The sequence below is a fragment of the Macaca nemestrina genome, chromosome X, assembly GCF_043159975.1.
Source record: "Macaca nemestrina isolate mMacNem1 chromosome X, mMacNem.hap1, whole genome shotgun sequence".
Taxonomy (NCBI): Eukaryota; Metazoa; Chordata; class Mammalia; order Primates; family Cercopithecidae; genus Macaca; species Macaca nemestrina.
This window is the reverse complement of record NC_092145.1, coordinates 146,247,920-146,265,881: the sequence shown is the minus strand read 5'-3', so window position 1 is coordinate 146,265,881 and position 17,962 is coordinate 146,247,920. Positions and strand designations below refer to the sequence as shown.

The 17,962-nt window shown below is 37.5% G+C and overlaps 1 protein-coding gene across 3 annotated transcripts in view; it reads left to right on the top strand.

Moving 5' to 3' along the window:
- The window catches only part of LOC105478147 (glycine receptor alpha 2), a 231,476-nt gene that overhangs the window by 13,893 nt on the left and 199,621 nt on the right, over window positions 1–17,962 (top strand). The gene's annotated exons all lie outside the window — the stretch shown is intronic.

The window sequence follows — 17,962 nt, the reverse complement described above, 5'->3', positions numbered from 1 at the left end:
CTCCTTACTTCATTTCTAACTTCGATGGTCCCTGTTTCGAATAGCCTAAATTCATATCTTTGGGTATGTCCTTTTGTAAATTGTTGACTTACCCAGAGAACTTGGATGCACCCAGTCTTCTGAGATAATGTTTCCTTTCCGGGAAATTATTAATTCTGTCCAGCATTTTTCACAGTTGCCTCTACCTTATTTCAGCTCCCAATATTTCAAGAACTGTTATTGCAGGGAAGACCCTGGAAACTTATGAGGCGATTACTGAAGAAATAAGCTATTACAATTTTTGCCTTGCTCTTGGTTTGGAGGTAGCAAATTCATGTCCAAAGGCTGCTTCTGGGAAATGTAGCTATCAAGTTTCTTTAATTCAGCGTCTGGCCAAAGATGTGTCCCAAAATTCTAGTCCATGAAATGTTCTCTGATATAAGTTTTTAAATGTAAAGTAAGTATAGGAAATTCTGCAAAACATCCTCTGAGAGAGACCTAATATCCATTTGCATATTAAAAATTGTGAGAAAATATGTAGTAAAACTAAGTACACAAATAAGTATTTTAAAAACTTTTTTACGCCGGGGTTTGCCTGATGTTCACTTGATCACAGATTTCTTATCATGAGTAACATCCTGGAGAACCAGTGTTTAATGGAATACCTTGGAAAATGTAGTTTTGGTCAAATCCAGAAACCTAAACAAATTTTGCCATGAAAATAGATGATAATGATGATGGGGAACTTAAATATACATAAAATATAATAATTTGCTAGAAAGAGATTATTCATAAGAGTGAGAAGGGTCCGGCATTCAGTAAATGAGGCTTTCATTTTGATATATGTTCAACATTAGCATTATGATGCCACAAGAGAATTACTCTACAAGTTAGAATATTATTGCAGTCTATTTTTCTCCTGCTTCATCTACATGAATGAATAAATAAACAGTGGCATTTTGAAAAGCATAGAGAAAAGAAATTAGTCAATACATCAAAATACTTGGAACTAATAATCACCTACTGTTTTAGTCTTTATGATTTACAAAGCTGACAGATAATAAATACATTTAAACAAGTGATCTTTAACCTTGAACTAGAGACATTTCTTCGGCAGTATATGACAAAGTTTCACACCTGTATGAAGAATTTTCTTTTGGATTGCTATCTTCTTTTTCAGGCAGCTTTCAAAAATGGGTAAGCCTTGTAGTTGTGCAATTTCCACTCATTTGCTGAGAATATTTTTTCCATCACTTCCTTGCAATGAAATTTAAAAAATTTAATTATATACTAAAAATCTCATTTAAAATGGAAATCATGCAATATTTATCTTAAATAACTTGTGCAGATTTAAGATTAACTTCCTATTTATTAGTATTAAATCATTCTAAGTTTCTCTGCTTAAAAATGATAATGTTTCATATACTTCAATATATAAATTTCCAGGAAACACTATTGAAAATTGTTTGCAATGAAGATGGATGCAGAAAATGAAATGTCTTTGAAATATCACTAAATGTCTTGGGGAAAGGATGATTACATATAGATATTCTTAAATATAATATATATTTAACTTTTAAATTACTAGTTTCTCCCCCATGCTTTCTCTGAGAGTGTTTGTCAAGTAAGCAAGCATGATTTTTTGTCTTCCTTCTTCTCACTCCAGGCTCTTAGGAAGAGATAAATAACAGAGTAGAGGTACGGAAATAGTAAGCCACCTCAGACTTAATCAGTGGCTCCTGAATCATGTCATTTATTTTACACATGTGATGGAGCCCCTACACATTCTATATCAAACTAATCCTTTATTTGAGACAAAGTATCCACAGTGATGACATTAGCATTGCTAGTATTCCACTGTACAGCCCACAGATAATGGGATACCAGTTGTCTTAGTGCATTTTGTGTTGCTATGATAAAATACCACAGACTGGGTAATTTTGAAGAATAGAGATTTATTTCTTGCAGTTCTGAAGGCTCAGGAGTCCAAGACTGAGGAGCCTGCATCTGGCGAGGGTCTTCTTGCTGAAGCATCCCACGGTAGAAAGCAGAAGGGCAAGAGGGCATAAGGAGGAAGGGGAAGGGAACTGAATTCATCCTTTTATCAGGAAGCCATTCCAATGAGAACTAACCCACTCCCATGACAATGACATTAATCCATTCATGAGGGCACAGCCCTCACGACCGAATCATCTCTTAGAGGCATCACCTCTCAACATTATTGAATTGGGGATTAAATTTTCAACACATGATCTTTGGGGGGGGTACATTAAAACCACAGCACTGATTAACTTTGTCTTTTGATTGAGGTTGGCAGTCTCAGATACACTGCATCTTGAAGAAGAACTGAATAAAGGTTAACTATAAAGAAGTTATTTGGGCAGGCACACATTTGCTTACTTTGACTTCGAATTTTGTTTTATATAGTCTGAGTGCCTGACTTAGATCCTTTGCTATCATTTGCTTCCAGGGTCACAGCTTCTCCATTTCCAAGGCACAGATGGTGTCATTAGATATTGGGGTATGAGAAAGTGGCTTTGCTGAATTATTACAGATGTCAAGGAATATGAACAAGAGGATAAGATTTTCTTTGGAATCCTGAAATTTGCTTTCCAAAGGAAGTATATACAGTGTCTTCCCAAAATATAAAAATTTAAGACATCATCCCTGTTTGAAAGGAAATGTTACATATGCCCAGGGTCATGCCTTGTGAATAGGAAGCCCCAGCACTGAAAGTTTCACTTTTTTCAGAGGCCTTTTTAAATAGATGAATGCCACGCTACCTGTTCTCTCCAAAATTTAAGGTCACAGTTTGTTAATAAGGTTGCCATACTATTCAGTATTTATTTTATCTGAAATATTATTTCATTTCCTAGAATCCATGCCCACTCTGTAACCAGTGGCATGCTTAACCTGATCTTTATCAAACTAATCCTGTATTATCAGATATATTTTATCGAGCTCTCCCAACATAAAAGGAATTATCCACAGTCTGGAATATGTGTTCCTTTTATTTCCCCCAAGTTTCTGACTCACGTTTGTTTATCATGCACATATGCCTCATTTAAGTGCATCCTTTAATCAAATATTCTGAGCAAATATTCCCACTTAAAACCCAGCAGGCGGCTTCCTGTTCCGTAGATCTCCTGAATGCCAACAAAGTTTATAACATGCAGGGCTTTCCGCAGAGTGTATGAATTTGTGACTTGGGGCAAATATCTTAAACCCCATTAAGAAAAGGATTTCCTTGGCAAAAGAATACACTTATCTCAAGGAGAAAACTGCACAATTCTACTTGTCAACCAGCTCTGCAAATAGGATAATTACACACGTGGGATTTTTTTTTTTTTTTTCTGCCTACAGTTGAAACTCGGTTTGCAAATGGCTCCTGGGTAAAAAGTCTTCTATAGCACCTCCATTCCCCAAAATGAGTTCATTTAAGAGGTGCCAAGGTATAGTTAACAGCACTGTACTTTGGCTGAAGGAATCTTTGTGAAGCTCAGTAAGAATAGATTGACACGTGAAGCTTTCATGATTGAGTTATTCCTTCATCATGGGGCCTCTCTCATTCCCTCACAGATTGAAAAGAATATAATTATTACATAAAAATTTGGAGCCATGTGCTAACAATATGTGCCATAACAAACCGTGTATACATAAAGTCTCAAACAAGCAGGTACCCTGTCAGTGTCCAACTTTTCATATAAATGCCAGAATAAATTATCCACTTCAGTGATAAAGCAAAGCACTTGAGGGTATTAACAAAAAGTGTCCATCAGTGACATCATGTAATATGCTATATACATCACAGAATGACACCTTTAAAAAATATTATTGATTTTTGATGGGTGATGTGGCAGGTGCAAAGAAGGCAAAGAAATAAAGATGGGATAATAAATAGATCGTAAAGGAAAGCTAAGATCAGAAATAAACTCCTGTACTTTTTATAGAAAATCCATAGTGCAGCTGCTCTGGGGTGCCTGATTGGCTATATCTTTATCTGAATGCACAGAAAAAGCAAGCTGAGCTGTCACCCAAGGGAGTGCAGAGCTCAAAATACTAGTATCCTTGATATTCTAGGTCTCTCATGACCCTTGAAACTCTCCTAGGCCTTCTCATTACTTTGGATAAAGTGCATACACTTGCACATGCCTCACAAAGGTTTCTATGTTTAGATGCTTTACTACATCTATCTGAGGTTGAGTTTCCAAGAAGCAGACCCTGTGCAAAAGAGATTTATTAAGAATAAGCAATCAGGGGAGACATATAAGAGAGTGAGGAAATGAGACAAGGAAGTGGGAAAGCCAAGCATATATGTTGTCAATTTCAACATCTTCATTCCACATCTCTAGCCACACCTTCCCACTCTATGTTCCAGCCTCGATGCCCCATTTGCCATTCCTCAAACCTTTTATTTCTGGTGCTTGGCACTTGCATTTCTCTCTACCATGCCTGTCTTTCCAACAGCTTACTCTCTACTCAGACTTCAGGTTAATGTCATTTCCTCTAGAAAGCCTCTCTTAAACTACAAATCCCAACCTTTCCTATGTGATCAGTCTAGAGTCTATCTTATGATTAGTTGCTTCTCTATTTCTTTCCATCCTAGATTAGTTCAAGAAGGCTAGGATTGAGCTTATCTCATTCTACATTGTATCGCCAACACTTGACAGTAGGTAGGTTGTCAATAGACATTCATCAAGTAAACTTAAAAATTGACAATACTAATCCTTAATCTCAGAATCTGTACCAATGTAAACTTGAATATTAAGAACTGAACTAAGTTATTAAATTATTATGTGCTAATAATTGTGATTCACTTAAAATTCATGAAGTCCTTTCATGTGTATTATCTCATTTGACTCCTTACTGCATTTTCTTGAAAAGAAAACAGCCAGAATTTTATCATTCTTGTTATGTAGGGGAAGAAAAAGTTATTCTGTTGCCAAATAGGACTTGGACAAACACTATCTTTCCTTACATATAACCTAGGATGGAGGGGAGTATAAGTCATTAGAAAATGACAACAGGGACACTCATTCTCCATCTGCAATACTTTATTGAATATATTTGTAACATAGCTACTGCCCTTTCTATTACAGGTTGAACTGAATTCATCTTTGAAGCCCCAGGTTTTTGTGCATTTTCTGTTTATCTAGAAGCTTAATAAATATTTAATGTTGAGTAAGTGGATTTATTTACATGTAGACATGTATCACGCATTTATTATGCATAGGACACTGCACTAAGTACAAAGTACAGGGTGATTCAAAGGAGAATTGTTACCTTATCAGCATTCTAACCTGCAACTTTACTATCCCACCTTCTTCTACTTTACCACTGTTTCAGTACCAATATCCCATTTATAAAAAGTTTTCTTTTCCATGCCTAATACTGAACACAGATGGATATTGGCATCTAACTTATCCAAATAGAATCCCCGGCCTAAGGCACTCTCCCACTCAGTGTCTGCAGTGTTCAGTAAATAAAACCAAAGGCGCATAAATCATACATGTTGATAATATTGGATATACCTGGATTGCCAGGGAGTTCTGACTGCTAACGTAATATCAGGTTCACTTCATGGTTATGGCCCATACTTCCTTCCAACCAGTGGAGTCTGTGGTTGGGCATCTTCTAAAATTCTCCTCTTGAGCCTCATCTTCCAGCTTTACAAGAAAATTGAAGAGTAGTTCTCAAGTTCAGGATTCTCCCAGATTATGAGGCAGTGAACCAAAAATCTTTACAAAAGACTAGGGGGGCTAACTAAGGTATCCACTAATAGTGATGGCCTTTATTTTTCTCTAGAGGGCCCTTGATACAGGAGAACTCAGTTCACTGAGGGGGAAAAAGAAGTAGCTCTAGGCTTTATAAAAGAGGAGGTGCTCGAATTTGGTCTTGAGACACAAATAGGTGTTCAATGAATGAAAAGGAGAATTAAAGATAGAGAACTGTCCACGTCTGGAAAGAGCATTGCTAGTTTGGGGGATAATAAAAGATGAGTATATCTAGAGGAAGTAAAAGGTGGAAATCATAGAAGATAAGCCTACAGCATAAAGTTAGTTAAGGCCACAGTGTAAAGAAGATTATTGAAGCATAGATTTAACCACAGGTAACAGGAAGGCAATCAAGGTTTTTAAGCAGAAAAGGAGCATAATTACGTATGATTTCTAAGAAGATAACTCAAGATACCTTTCTTTTTTTTTTTTCATATGTATTGTTCTGTTCTCTTTCTTCTTTTTTTATTTATTTTTATTATTATTATACTTTAAGTTCTAGGGTACATGTGCATAATGTGCAGGTTTGTTACATATGTATACTTGTGCCATGTTGCTGTGCTGCACCCATCAACTCGTCAGCACCCATCAACTCGTCATTTACATCAGGTATAACTCCCAATGCAATCCCTCCCCCCTCCCCCCTCCCCATGATAGGCCCTGGTGTGTGATGTTCCCCTTCCCGAGTCCAAGTGATCTCATTGTTCAGTTCCCACCTATGAGTGAGAACATGCGGTGTTTGGTTTTCTGTTCTTGTGATAGTTTGCTAAGAATGATGGTTTCCAGCTGCATCCATGTCCCTACAAAGGATACAAACTCATCCTTTTTGATGGCTGCATAGTATTCCATGGTGTATATGTGCCACGTTTTCTTAATCCAGTCTGTCACTGATGGACATTTGGGTTGATTCCAAGTCTTTGCTATTGTGAATAGTGCCGCAATAAACATACGTGTGCATGTGTCTTTATAGCAGCATGATTTATAATCCTTTGGGTATATACCCAGTAATGGGATGGCTGGGTCATATGGTCATTAAAAAGTCAGGAAACAACAGGTGCCGGAGAGGATGTGGAGAAATAGGAACACTTTTACACTGTTGGTGGGATTGTAAACTAGTTCAACCACTGTGGAAAACAGTATGGCAATTCCTCAAGGATCTAGAACTAGATGTACCATATGATCAAGATACCTTTCAAAGGATATATGTAAAAGGTAAGGGACCAGGGTGCCAGGACAATCATCCACAAAAGAGAGATGATGAAGGTTTGGGTTTAGGGAGTGGCAATGGGTTAGAAAGCAGGGGCAAGATTCACAAGATAAACTTAAAGTAAAATTGCATCAGACAAGATGTAGAGGGTACAATAGAAAGAGTAATGTTTGACTCAAGGTTCCATTTTGAGCAACTGAGTAGACAGTGATTTTGTTTATTCGTGTAAGGGACATACAAGGATATCTAATCTACAGTTGAAAATGTTAATCTGGAGCCAAGAACAGATACCAGAGCTATAAATGTAGGAATAGTAGTCATCATATAATGACAGTATTGTTAAGATCACCCAGTGAGAATGTGTAGAATAAATATAGAAGATGAATAAGAATAGGATTTCCATGAACATGAACATTGAAAGAATAAGAGGAAGAGAAGGACTCAACAAGGGATACAGAGAAAGACTGGTTAGAAAATCTGGAGGAGAACCAGAAAGAGACGCAGTCATTGATATTAAGGGAAGAGGGAGTTTTGCAGATGAGGAAAGCAACCACGACAAGTGCAGCAGCTGAGTAGAAAGAACAAGAGAAAGAGGTCACTGGATTTGACCATTGGGACATTTTTGACCTTAGCAAAGTCAATTTCTCTAGAGTGGTGATACCAAAGCCCATACTGAGTTGGTAGAGTAAATGAGATTTGAGAAAGTGGGGAAAAGTCAGTCTGTAGATTTATCATTTAAAAGATTGGTGCCAAAGAGAAGGAGAGGGATTGAATATTAGATTACAGAGTTTGAGGAAAGGGAGTTTTTTTTTTTTTTTTTTAAATTAAGATGAGAAGGGTACATTTGTAGAATAAAGGAAAGGGAGATTGAAAGTATGAGTGAGATAGAGGATAATTGATGGAGGAGAGTTCTGGAAGGAGCAGGAAGAATCAATCTCATAAGGTAGATGAAGAGATTACCCTTGCACTGAAGGAGGAATACCATTTCCTTACTCTGATAATAAGTTTTACAGGTGGAGAGGAAGGCAGTCAGATAAGTTCACATCCAATGATCTGTATGTTCTTGGTGAAGTAGTATTCTGTCATCTGCCATAGAGGGGCTGCTGCCACAAGACTGGGCACAGTCACCATGAAGCTAAAAAGGACCACCAGGCCCTTGATGCTTTGATACGTGCCATCTTTGCTACCAGGACAGAACACAAAGATTCAAAAAGCATTTAAAAATTTTAAACACATCATGAAAACAGACTTTTCTAAAAAAATTATACTTGGCTTATTGAGTAGGAAGATACTTTATGTTTTTCAAACATATGTCCCAGAAGATCAAGCCAGAAGGTATTATGCACAATTCTCAGACAAAAGATGAATATAAGAAAAGGGACTCAGTGTCCAAGTTATCCATCAGCTGACTTCTTAGCCAGTGCTTTATTCCTCACTGCACCCATCCATATATTTCACACCATTTTCGTTGTAGGAACCCAGAAATTGTTAATAATAACATTGCTGGTTTATATTAATGAGTCCTTACTATGTGTCAAGCATTTAAGCACTTTGCATATTAACTCATTTAATCATTCCAATAACCTTATAGAGAAGGTTGTTATCATACATGTTATTATAATCCCAATTTTACAGATAAGAAAATCGAACAGAAATCTTATTTGGTTGCTTATGGTCATTCAGCTAGTAAGAGTGCAGAAATGGCTTTTGATTCCAGGCAGTCAAGCATGAGTCTGCCCTCAGTACTATTAGTGGGATAGTAAAAACCTTAAAGATTTGTGTTGCTCTACACCAAGCCTATAATCATTTCTTAATTACAGCCATGCTAGGGGCTTGTGAATCTGGAGGCGTGCCTAAGGGTGTGTTTATTATTTAACTTTACATCCTCAGATTTGAGCACATTAATAATCCTCCATAAATATTTGATGAATAATCACATGAACGAGCAAAGATGATTCCTCTCCAAACACCCAGCAGCTTTCTGCTTGGGATGTATTGGAACTACATTGTAGATCGTGGGATAGAGGTGTAGTAGAGAACAGTTGGCGGCTAAGGAAAACAGAATAGATACAGGGACTACTGCCTCCATGGACTACACATTGTATGATTTTGTCTCTGACTAATGGCATTTCATAAACATTTTTTACATCTTTCAGTGCAAATTTGTGATGGACTTAAACATATTTCAAGAAAATGCTATGATAGGCCGGGCGCGGTGGCTCAAGCCTGTAATCCCAGCACTTTGGGAGGCTGAGACGGGCGGATCACGAGGTCAGGAGATCGAGACCATCCTGGCTAACACGGTGAAACCCCGTCTCTACTAAAAAATACAAAAAACTAGCCGGGCGAGGTGGCGGGCGCCTGTAGTCCCAGCTACTCGGGAGGCTGAGGCAGGAGAATGGCGTGAACCCGGGAGGCGGAGCTTGCAGTGAGCTGAGATCCGGCCACTGCACTCCAGCCTGGGCGGCAGAGCGAGACTCCGTCTCAAAAAAAAAAAAAAAAAAAAAAAAAAAAAAGAAAATGCTATGATATACCAAAAACATGCCCTTTTATATGACATTTTATCTAGTCCTGTAGTCTGCTTCCTAGAGTTTTTCTCTAGGTCCTAGGAATGTTTTCATTTAACAATGTTAAATCATTTGGGCAGAGTGAGAGAAAACTGTAAGTCTGAGACATGAAGTCTATAATTTATTCTTTTTAGTATTACTTTCCAACACACACAAAGAGCCCAAGCTTGCTCAGGGAATAGGAAAGGGAAAAATTTGGGGGCTGCTTACTGGGATGATGTTCCTTCAGAACTAAGGAGACTGCTCTCTTAAATAATTTACTTGTTCTTTTCTTAAGCAGAGGAAGTACTTGCTGCTTATGTAGAAATTCAAGTTAACTTTGTAGCAAGGTACAAATTAATTACAAAGTATTTATGAGGGACATTTATGATGTGCCTAATGTATAGCAACTTTGGGAACTTATAGAAGCCGTGATAGGCAACTTTTTTATTATTATTATACTTTAAGTTCTAGGGTACATGTGCACAACAGTGCAGGTTTGTTACATATGTATACATGTGCCATGTTGGTGTGCTGCACCCATTAACTCGTCACTTACATTAGGTATATCTCCTAATGCTATCCTTCCCCCCTACCCCCTCCCCACAATAGGCCCTGGTGTGTGATGTTCCCCTTCGACAGGCAACTTTTGTCCTTAGCAATGCATCATCTTCCTCAGCAAATGAAATAACAGACATAAAACAAGTCTGAGCAACAGAAGCCAACTCCTGTCTATATAATTATACAGCTATATATGGAGTTATGTCATGGAGACTAGAAGTTCTGAATAAGGGGAATTGATAATGGCTGAAGTGTAAGGAAGAGGTGGAAAATGAGGTGAAGACTTGGAGAATGGGTGGGGTATACAAAGTCAATGTGTTCCTCCTGATGTGCCTGACAACATATTAAGTGTGTCACATGCATACTCTTATTTGTTCTCTACAAAATTGATAAGTACTACTCTTACCAATTTCGTTTTTCCAGATCCAGAAACTAATGTTTCAGAATCCTTAGAGCTGGCACAGCTGTGAAAGACAGAGAAGCTGGTCAAATCCAGGCAGTCTGGTGCTGAGGCCCACATACTCAGCAACTGTACTACACCTTATGGTGGCCTAGGCAGGCTAATAGTGTCTGTGTTTGCAAATATACAGTTCATATGACTGGAGATGAATGTTTTGAGAGGTATGCATCAACCCAAGCCAATACCCAAAAAGACTCAGTAGGATTCTTCCCTTTTGACTTGGCAGACTTTCTACCTCCATTGCCTGAGGGTAGGAGAATGAGGCCATTTCTCATCACAGGACTTGCTTTTCTATAATACTGCTCTATTGTGTCTGGTACAACACACAAAATTAGAGACTCTTTAAAACCTCAACAAATCTTGTCTCTAGCATGAAAAGATCATGGGTAAAAGCCCTGTTCTGTTTCATTAGCAACTCTCATGTCCTCAAATTATAACCGACTCAAGGTCCCAAGGTGATGTCACTGTCTATTTCCATGAGCACACAGGCAATGATGGTGTCTAGTGGGAGAATGACCTCCTCAATTTCAAGTGTTAACTCAACTGTGATGAATGAGAGGAGGCCACATGGCTTCTTCAATCTTGGAGGGACAACTGTATTCAGCTCATTATCAGAGATCGTCTCACATTGAGATGGAGGTAGAAACATGTAATATCGAAATCCAGACACAGAACAGTTTCTCCATCACCTTAAAACTGTCTAACAGTGCAAAATGTGGGGGCCTTCAAATCAGAGAAAGGATATGCAATAAAGAGCAATTATGCAGATTCAGCCTTCAATTGCTGATTATACTTTGGCTAGTGATATATACTCACTATAAAATAGAGCCATATCTTCCCCTCCTCTGCACATGAAGAGATACATCAATCCATTGCAAAGAACCTCTGCTCTCCTTTCCCTTTCTCCTTTTCTCGTGCACAACTTGTTGCCTCCTCTGCTATGTTCCCTTAAATAGTACTGCTATTGTCACATGACATTGTAATTAGTCTAATCCATGTCTTTCTGCCTTGACAGACTCTGGTTTTTTGGAATGCAAAGATTCAGTACATTTGGTATTCCCAGGACCTTACAAGGCACCAGTGTCTGTGTCTTTCCCATAACCCCGGTCCCTTACCATATCAACTTGACTTCTACGTGGTAGCAGCTGCATTTCTTTGTTGAGGGCATTCTCTGATCCAAGGCATTTTGTCCACCCTTGTGGCAGACCAGAACTAAAGGTGAATTAGTGTCTCCTGAGAGTATTCTCATCCAATGACTGATGGAAATCAATTTAACATACACCAGCTCCTTCTCCCCTTGGGCAGAATAGCTCTGAGGAGTCCTTCTATGCTGGCTTCCAGAGTTGCTCATGGGACAAGGCTTAATTTGCCATCAGAAAATAATGGACTTATTAACACACCTTTTCTTGTTTGCCTAACCTGTCTCACTTCCCCGCGTCTCATCCAGCATATTACTTACATCCCTAACAAATGACTTTCACCTAAATCCTGACTCAAGAAGAACACAAACTATGTAAGCACCCAATATACAGAAGGATTTCAGAAAATGTCCTTTTAATAAAATTGAATTACAAAGATGCATAGTGTAGCATGAGATAAAACATGGAAGTGCTATGCCACATAAGCGCTGGGAGGCTATCAGTCAAATTTGAGCACTTGTAAACACAACAAGCACCATGATTTCAGGATTTCCCTTTGCAGTAGGAAGGCGGCTGTCCTAGTTGTTAGTAGAGAAGAGTACATTATCAGAAGCTCTGGCTTCTATTTTTAGACCTCTTGCTGACATAGAAAACCTGTTTCCTAACAGTACAGTAGTGACCTTCCCACCCTCAGAGAAATGGTGCAGAATGCCTAAGGAAGAAACAAGTCCCCATTTGTGGAAGCCACAGAGGAACAGAGGAGGGAAATGAGAGCTTAGGTACTAGTTGTTGGCAGACATGGTGTTTTAAGATCTCTTTTGACAGCTAAATAGAAAGTGCTGGGTTGCCTGGCAGTGCAATGGCCTTGAACAGGATTTAGGTCTCCAAGCTGCTAAAGCTTGGCTCTGAGCCCAAGATGTCCAAAGAGCAGTAATCTCTTTCTTTTTTTAAAACCTCACATTAAAAAATAATTTTCCAAAATAAGGTAAAATCATGACCCTTATACAGTTATATAATTAATACATGTTAAAGATTTTATTTAACTCATTAGTCAATGAGGGAACCAGGCAGATGGTACAATCAGTTAAAAAAAAAAAAAAACCTCAAAGAACAGAACAGACACATCTATAGATAAAAATATTGAAATAAATGTGCAAATCGATGCAAAATTAGCCTCTTCCACAGTGGGGGAAGGAAGTCACTTGAACCTCTACAGGACAGAATTTCCATACCTATAAGCAAGGGATATTTTGCATTACTATTAGTTATAGAATTTGCAGAGTTGTAAAACAGCTCCCATAGAATCAGAGTCGGATAACACTGAAAGGTATGCTGTATAGACAATGTGTAGATTTTACTGAAGCATAATTTTTCTTTACACTCATGATCGTTAGATTTAATAATGCAATATTTCTCCAATAAGGGGGAATTCGACTTTTTCCTAGAGCTTACTTATACTTTTAAAATCAGGTCATTTTCTTAACACTGTGTGTAGGGATGAGAGTAATCAAATGCAGGGCAGAGATAACTATGCTTGAGAAAAGTACATCTGATTGTTAAGTAAAGAAAAAAATCTCAAGGTTCAGGAGGAAGATCCTTCCTTGATAGGGGAAGGAAGGAGATGGTAACAGAAAAGAAGTAGCTGATATTTCACATTTGCATTATCTCATTCAGTGCTCCCAATGAACCTGAGAGTTAGGTGAAGATACTTCTCCTTTTACAGATGAAGAAATGGGAGCCCAGAGTAATTAAGTAGCCTACATAGGGTCATACAAATAGTATCTAGTAGATCCAGCATTTAAACCTAGTCCTTTTGGCCCTCAAGTTTATGATTGTTTCCATTATGCCATACTGTACTGGTAAAGGATGATGTTAGGAGGGAGGGCAACAGTTAAGAATTTCCTGACTCCCACCTCGAACAGGGCAGTTCAGCAGTGGTTTCGAAGCAGCATGTAGCAGTGCTTCTCATTGGTGATTGTCATATTTTTGTCATAATTTTTTCATTCTGTTGAGTGCTCTGGAGAGATAAACAGAATTGGCTTCTGATCTCATAGGCTTAGCTTAAACAATTGATTTAAATGAATTACTTCTTGAAGCTGAAGAAATGAAGGCTGATTAACTGGGTTAAAATGCCTTAAAAGTTGTTCTGAATCAGATTTCCTGGGATGCCACTAAGAGTTCCTTACATAAAAATGGCTTACATTCCTATCAATAGCATTCATTGGACATTTATTGAATGCCTACTATGTGCTCAGTACTACATTAAGTGCCAAGGGAACACTACAGTGATTCAGATAAAAGCCATGCCCTGTCCAGAGCAAACTAGAAAAGATAAGACACATACAAAAATTGACCATAATACAACAAGATAAGGGTTATATGTAGAAATGCTGGGAAAGATGATATTCATATAGGGAGAATCATGAAGAATTTCATCAATTAGGTATCATTTGGTTTTGGAGGATAGGATTTTTAACTTGGAAACAATTACGTATATGTGTGTGTATCCTATCAGCCAATTCCATTATTATAACTCCGAACATAGTATAGTTTCTTCTTAAAAATTATTAATGCAAAAAAATTCTATTTCCAATTTGTCAGGGCCTAACAAGTTGGTGAACTTGTTATTCATTTCACAAAGTAGTAGAGGATTCAATTAACTTGAGAGAAAGTCATCTTTAATTCTATTTTTGTTACTTCCTAAAAGGAAAGGATATGTCATTTGGGTTCATGAAAAATTCTCAGGTCTTTTTATTTCAAAACTAATTCCAAATGGCATTCAAAATCCTTTTCTTCTAAGGCTAACTGGCTCTTTATTATCCACCCCAATCCCAAATAGCAAGAATCCCATGTTTTCCAGCAATTCTTTGTCTGATGACATTTTATTATAGCATAAATAGAAATATATATAAATTATTCTTACAAATTGTTCTTAACCTGAAGGTTCCATTTAGTCTCTGAGATCTTTAAAATAGGAAATGAAGCTTTTTACCGCAAGCAAAGTGTTCTGAATCTCCCAAAACATAAACTCTTCACTTTAAGGTCACTATGATCCTGCAGTGAACAAAAAAGCAGCAGTTCACTTGTATTGTTAATGTGGTTCTTTGTTAAATTTTTGGTTCTCTGACTCATCTCCAAATATCGGAGTCTTGGTTGACATCTCTCTTGCTACCATCACCCTTAAATCTTCCCCTACCTACCTCCATAAATGGCTTCTTTCTAATTGTGGGAACTGGAAATGTGTCAAATTATTAAGAATTTTTGCTTGTTAATTAATTTATTTAAAAATGAGTGTTAAATAATAAATCCTCACAGAAAGGCTAAGGTCTATAGCTTTGAGGATTTAGTAAGGCATTCTACAGCAACTGATTGGGTAAGTTTGTTAATAACATTTAGATACATGGAATACCAATTAACATAGGATTCTTCAAGTTAAAATGGTCTGAATGTCACATCTACAATCCTCATTGTTTTTGGGAAACCTCTTTAAATCCTTTTTGTAATGTAAGGTATTGAATAAAAATTCCATGCCCATAAAAGGTAATTATATTTCTAGACTTTAATTTTTCATGTGTAATTGTTAAAAATAGACTTTAGTGTAACATTAAGTCATAGTAAGTGTCATGCTAACTCTCTGGGTTTGCTTTTAAGTCACTAAAATATGAAAGTTTATCTTCTTGTATTATTTAAAAATCAATAAATTTTTTAAAGGCAAAAAAAAAAAAAAAAAAAAAAAAAAAAAGAAAAGGCTTAGTAAAAATGCCCTCTCTGTGATACTTGGTTGGGCATACACGTTTTGTTTCATCTGACATTTCTTGCAGAGTGACTCAAGAGCTTTTCAGCAAATTGTTTCTGACTTGTCCTTAATGCCTGATTTTCTTTTATTTAGCACCACAATTTACCATCTACTTGTAGGTAATAATTAGTAGAAGACCAAGTATATACTAGACACATAATGGGTACTCAATAAATATTTGTTGATTTAATGAGCAACTGAGGATTTGTAACATGCAAATACACAGAATTCAGCAAATGTCTGCAAATTCAATTTTCTGATTAACAAACCCAACAAACAAGTATAAATTCTATTATACTGCCATGTTTTCACCTACAGTATGTCTAAATATTTTTTAAAATCCACACTCTTTGCTGAAACATATGAGACTTTCTCATAAGAAAGTCATATGACCAAGACATATTATGACACTAGCATTTGTTTGGTGAAGCAGAAGAGTAAACTGAAGCTCATTTCGTTATTACATAAAATGTGATCTTTGTTAAATAAACTTTCTACTCATCCTGCAATTTTACCTTCTTTTTATAATTTAGTGGTTATCAACTGAGGAGATTTTGTGTCACAGAGGACATTTAGCAATGTTTAGACACATTTCTGATTGTCACAACAGGGGGTGTGGGGGATGTGGTGCTACTGGCATCTAGTGGGTAGAGGAGGGGGATGCTGCTACACACCCTGCAATGCACAGAACAACTTCTGACCAAAAGAATGATTTAGCCCAAAATGCCAATAGTCCCAAGGTAGAGAAAGCCTATTTTAAATAAAGAAGCTGGCTGCAATAATCTCAAGTTCATGATGGCTACATGGGTTTTCCAGACATGAAGAATGTTTATACATAATTCCCAGAAACAAGAAAGGTGTAAAAGGTGGTTGGGTCCTGCCGAGAAGTCCTGTAAAGCTAAGAAGAAAAATCAAAACAAAACAAAGTTTACAGAGAAAAGAGAATGGAAATAGGATAAGATGGCCATTATTTCAGTAAAGATTAGCATAGAGGATATTGGAAGTTCTAAGTTGTAGTCTCCAAGATTTCAGTTTATATTAAAATGGGTTTGACAATGTATTTCCTACATAGGCATATTTTTACAATCCAATGAACGTGCAACAATGATAGTAATACTACTACCATTACTATAAATAATAGTAACTGTGATCTATTAAGGAACGATTACATGCCTTCCATACATTATTATTAATTATCACAATTACCATCAAAGTAAGCATCATTATTTCTATTCTGCAGAATTAACAGGCTCAGAGAATTTTTGGCAGCTGTTTAAAGTTGACAGGTGGTAATAATCAGAGCTAGTGTTAAAGGTAAAACAGACTAGTAGCCACCATACTTCAAATATATCTTTAAGTAGTATGACCGAAAGTCCAGGTTTTCTCAGGACAGTCCTGGTTTCTGCCTGATTTTCCTGTATAATTATTAATAGCACTCACTCACTCTTAAAAGTGATCACTATGAGACGATGGATTCTCTCTTATATCTTCTCTTTAAACTGTGGAGAAATCCACATCAGGCAAATATAGAAACTTGCTGGCATTCTCAAAGCCCTTTGACATGTATCTGAGCCATGTGTTTATTTGTCCATTCACTTATCTTTGTGTGGGAGCAGTTGACAACTGGTGGCCATTTGTGGGAAGGACCTGCAGAAGATGCTATTTGGTTCTTGATATTTAAGCTACTTTAGGTGTTAATTAACTGCTTTGTCTAGAATTTTTTTTTTTTTTTTTTTTTCCTGAGACAGAGTCTCACTCTGTTGTCTAGACTGGAGTGCAGTGGCACGATCTCAGCTCACCACAACCTCCACCTCCCAAGTTCAAGTGATTCTCCTGCCTCAGCTTCCCGAGTAGCTGGGATTATAGGCATGTGCCACCATGCCAGGCTAATTTTTGTATTTTTAGTAGAGACAGGGTTTCGCCATTTTGGCCAGGCTGGTCTCAAACTCCTGACCTCAGGCGAACTGCCCGCCTCCGCCTCTCAAAGTGCTGGGATTACAGGCGTGAGCCACCACCACCCATCTGCCTGGCAATTTTCTAATTTCTATCAGCATGGCTTGTCCAAAGCAAATGGTTTTGCTAGCTATTTCATCAGGCTGTGGGAATCAGTAAGCATCCAGCATGTTTACTTCTCTGAATGTTTTACCTTTTGCACAAACCTGGAATGTCAGCAAACAAGCTGAATGCAGTAAGACTGGTAAAATCATTTGAGTATGTGTTGAGCAGAAGAATCAATGATACATAATTTATCTATGGTGAATTTTCAAGTGGATTAAAACAGCACAGTGGGTTAGGTTGTGGGGCCATTTCTTTTTTTCTTTTCTTTTTCTTTTTCTTTCTTTTTTTTTTTTTTTTTTTTTTTTTTGAGACAGAGTCTTGCTCTGTCACCAGGCTGGAGTGCCGTGGCTGCAACCTCTACCCCACTGGGTTCACGCCATTCTCCTCCCTCAGCCTCCCGAGTAGCTGGGACTACAGGTGCCTGCTACCACACCTGACTAAT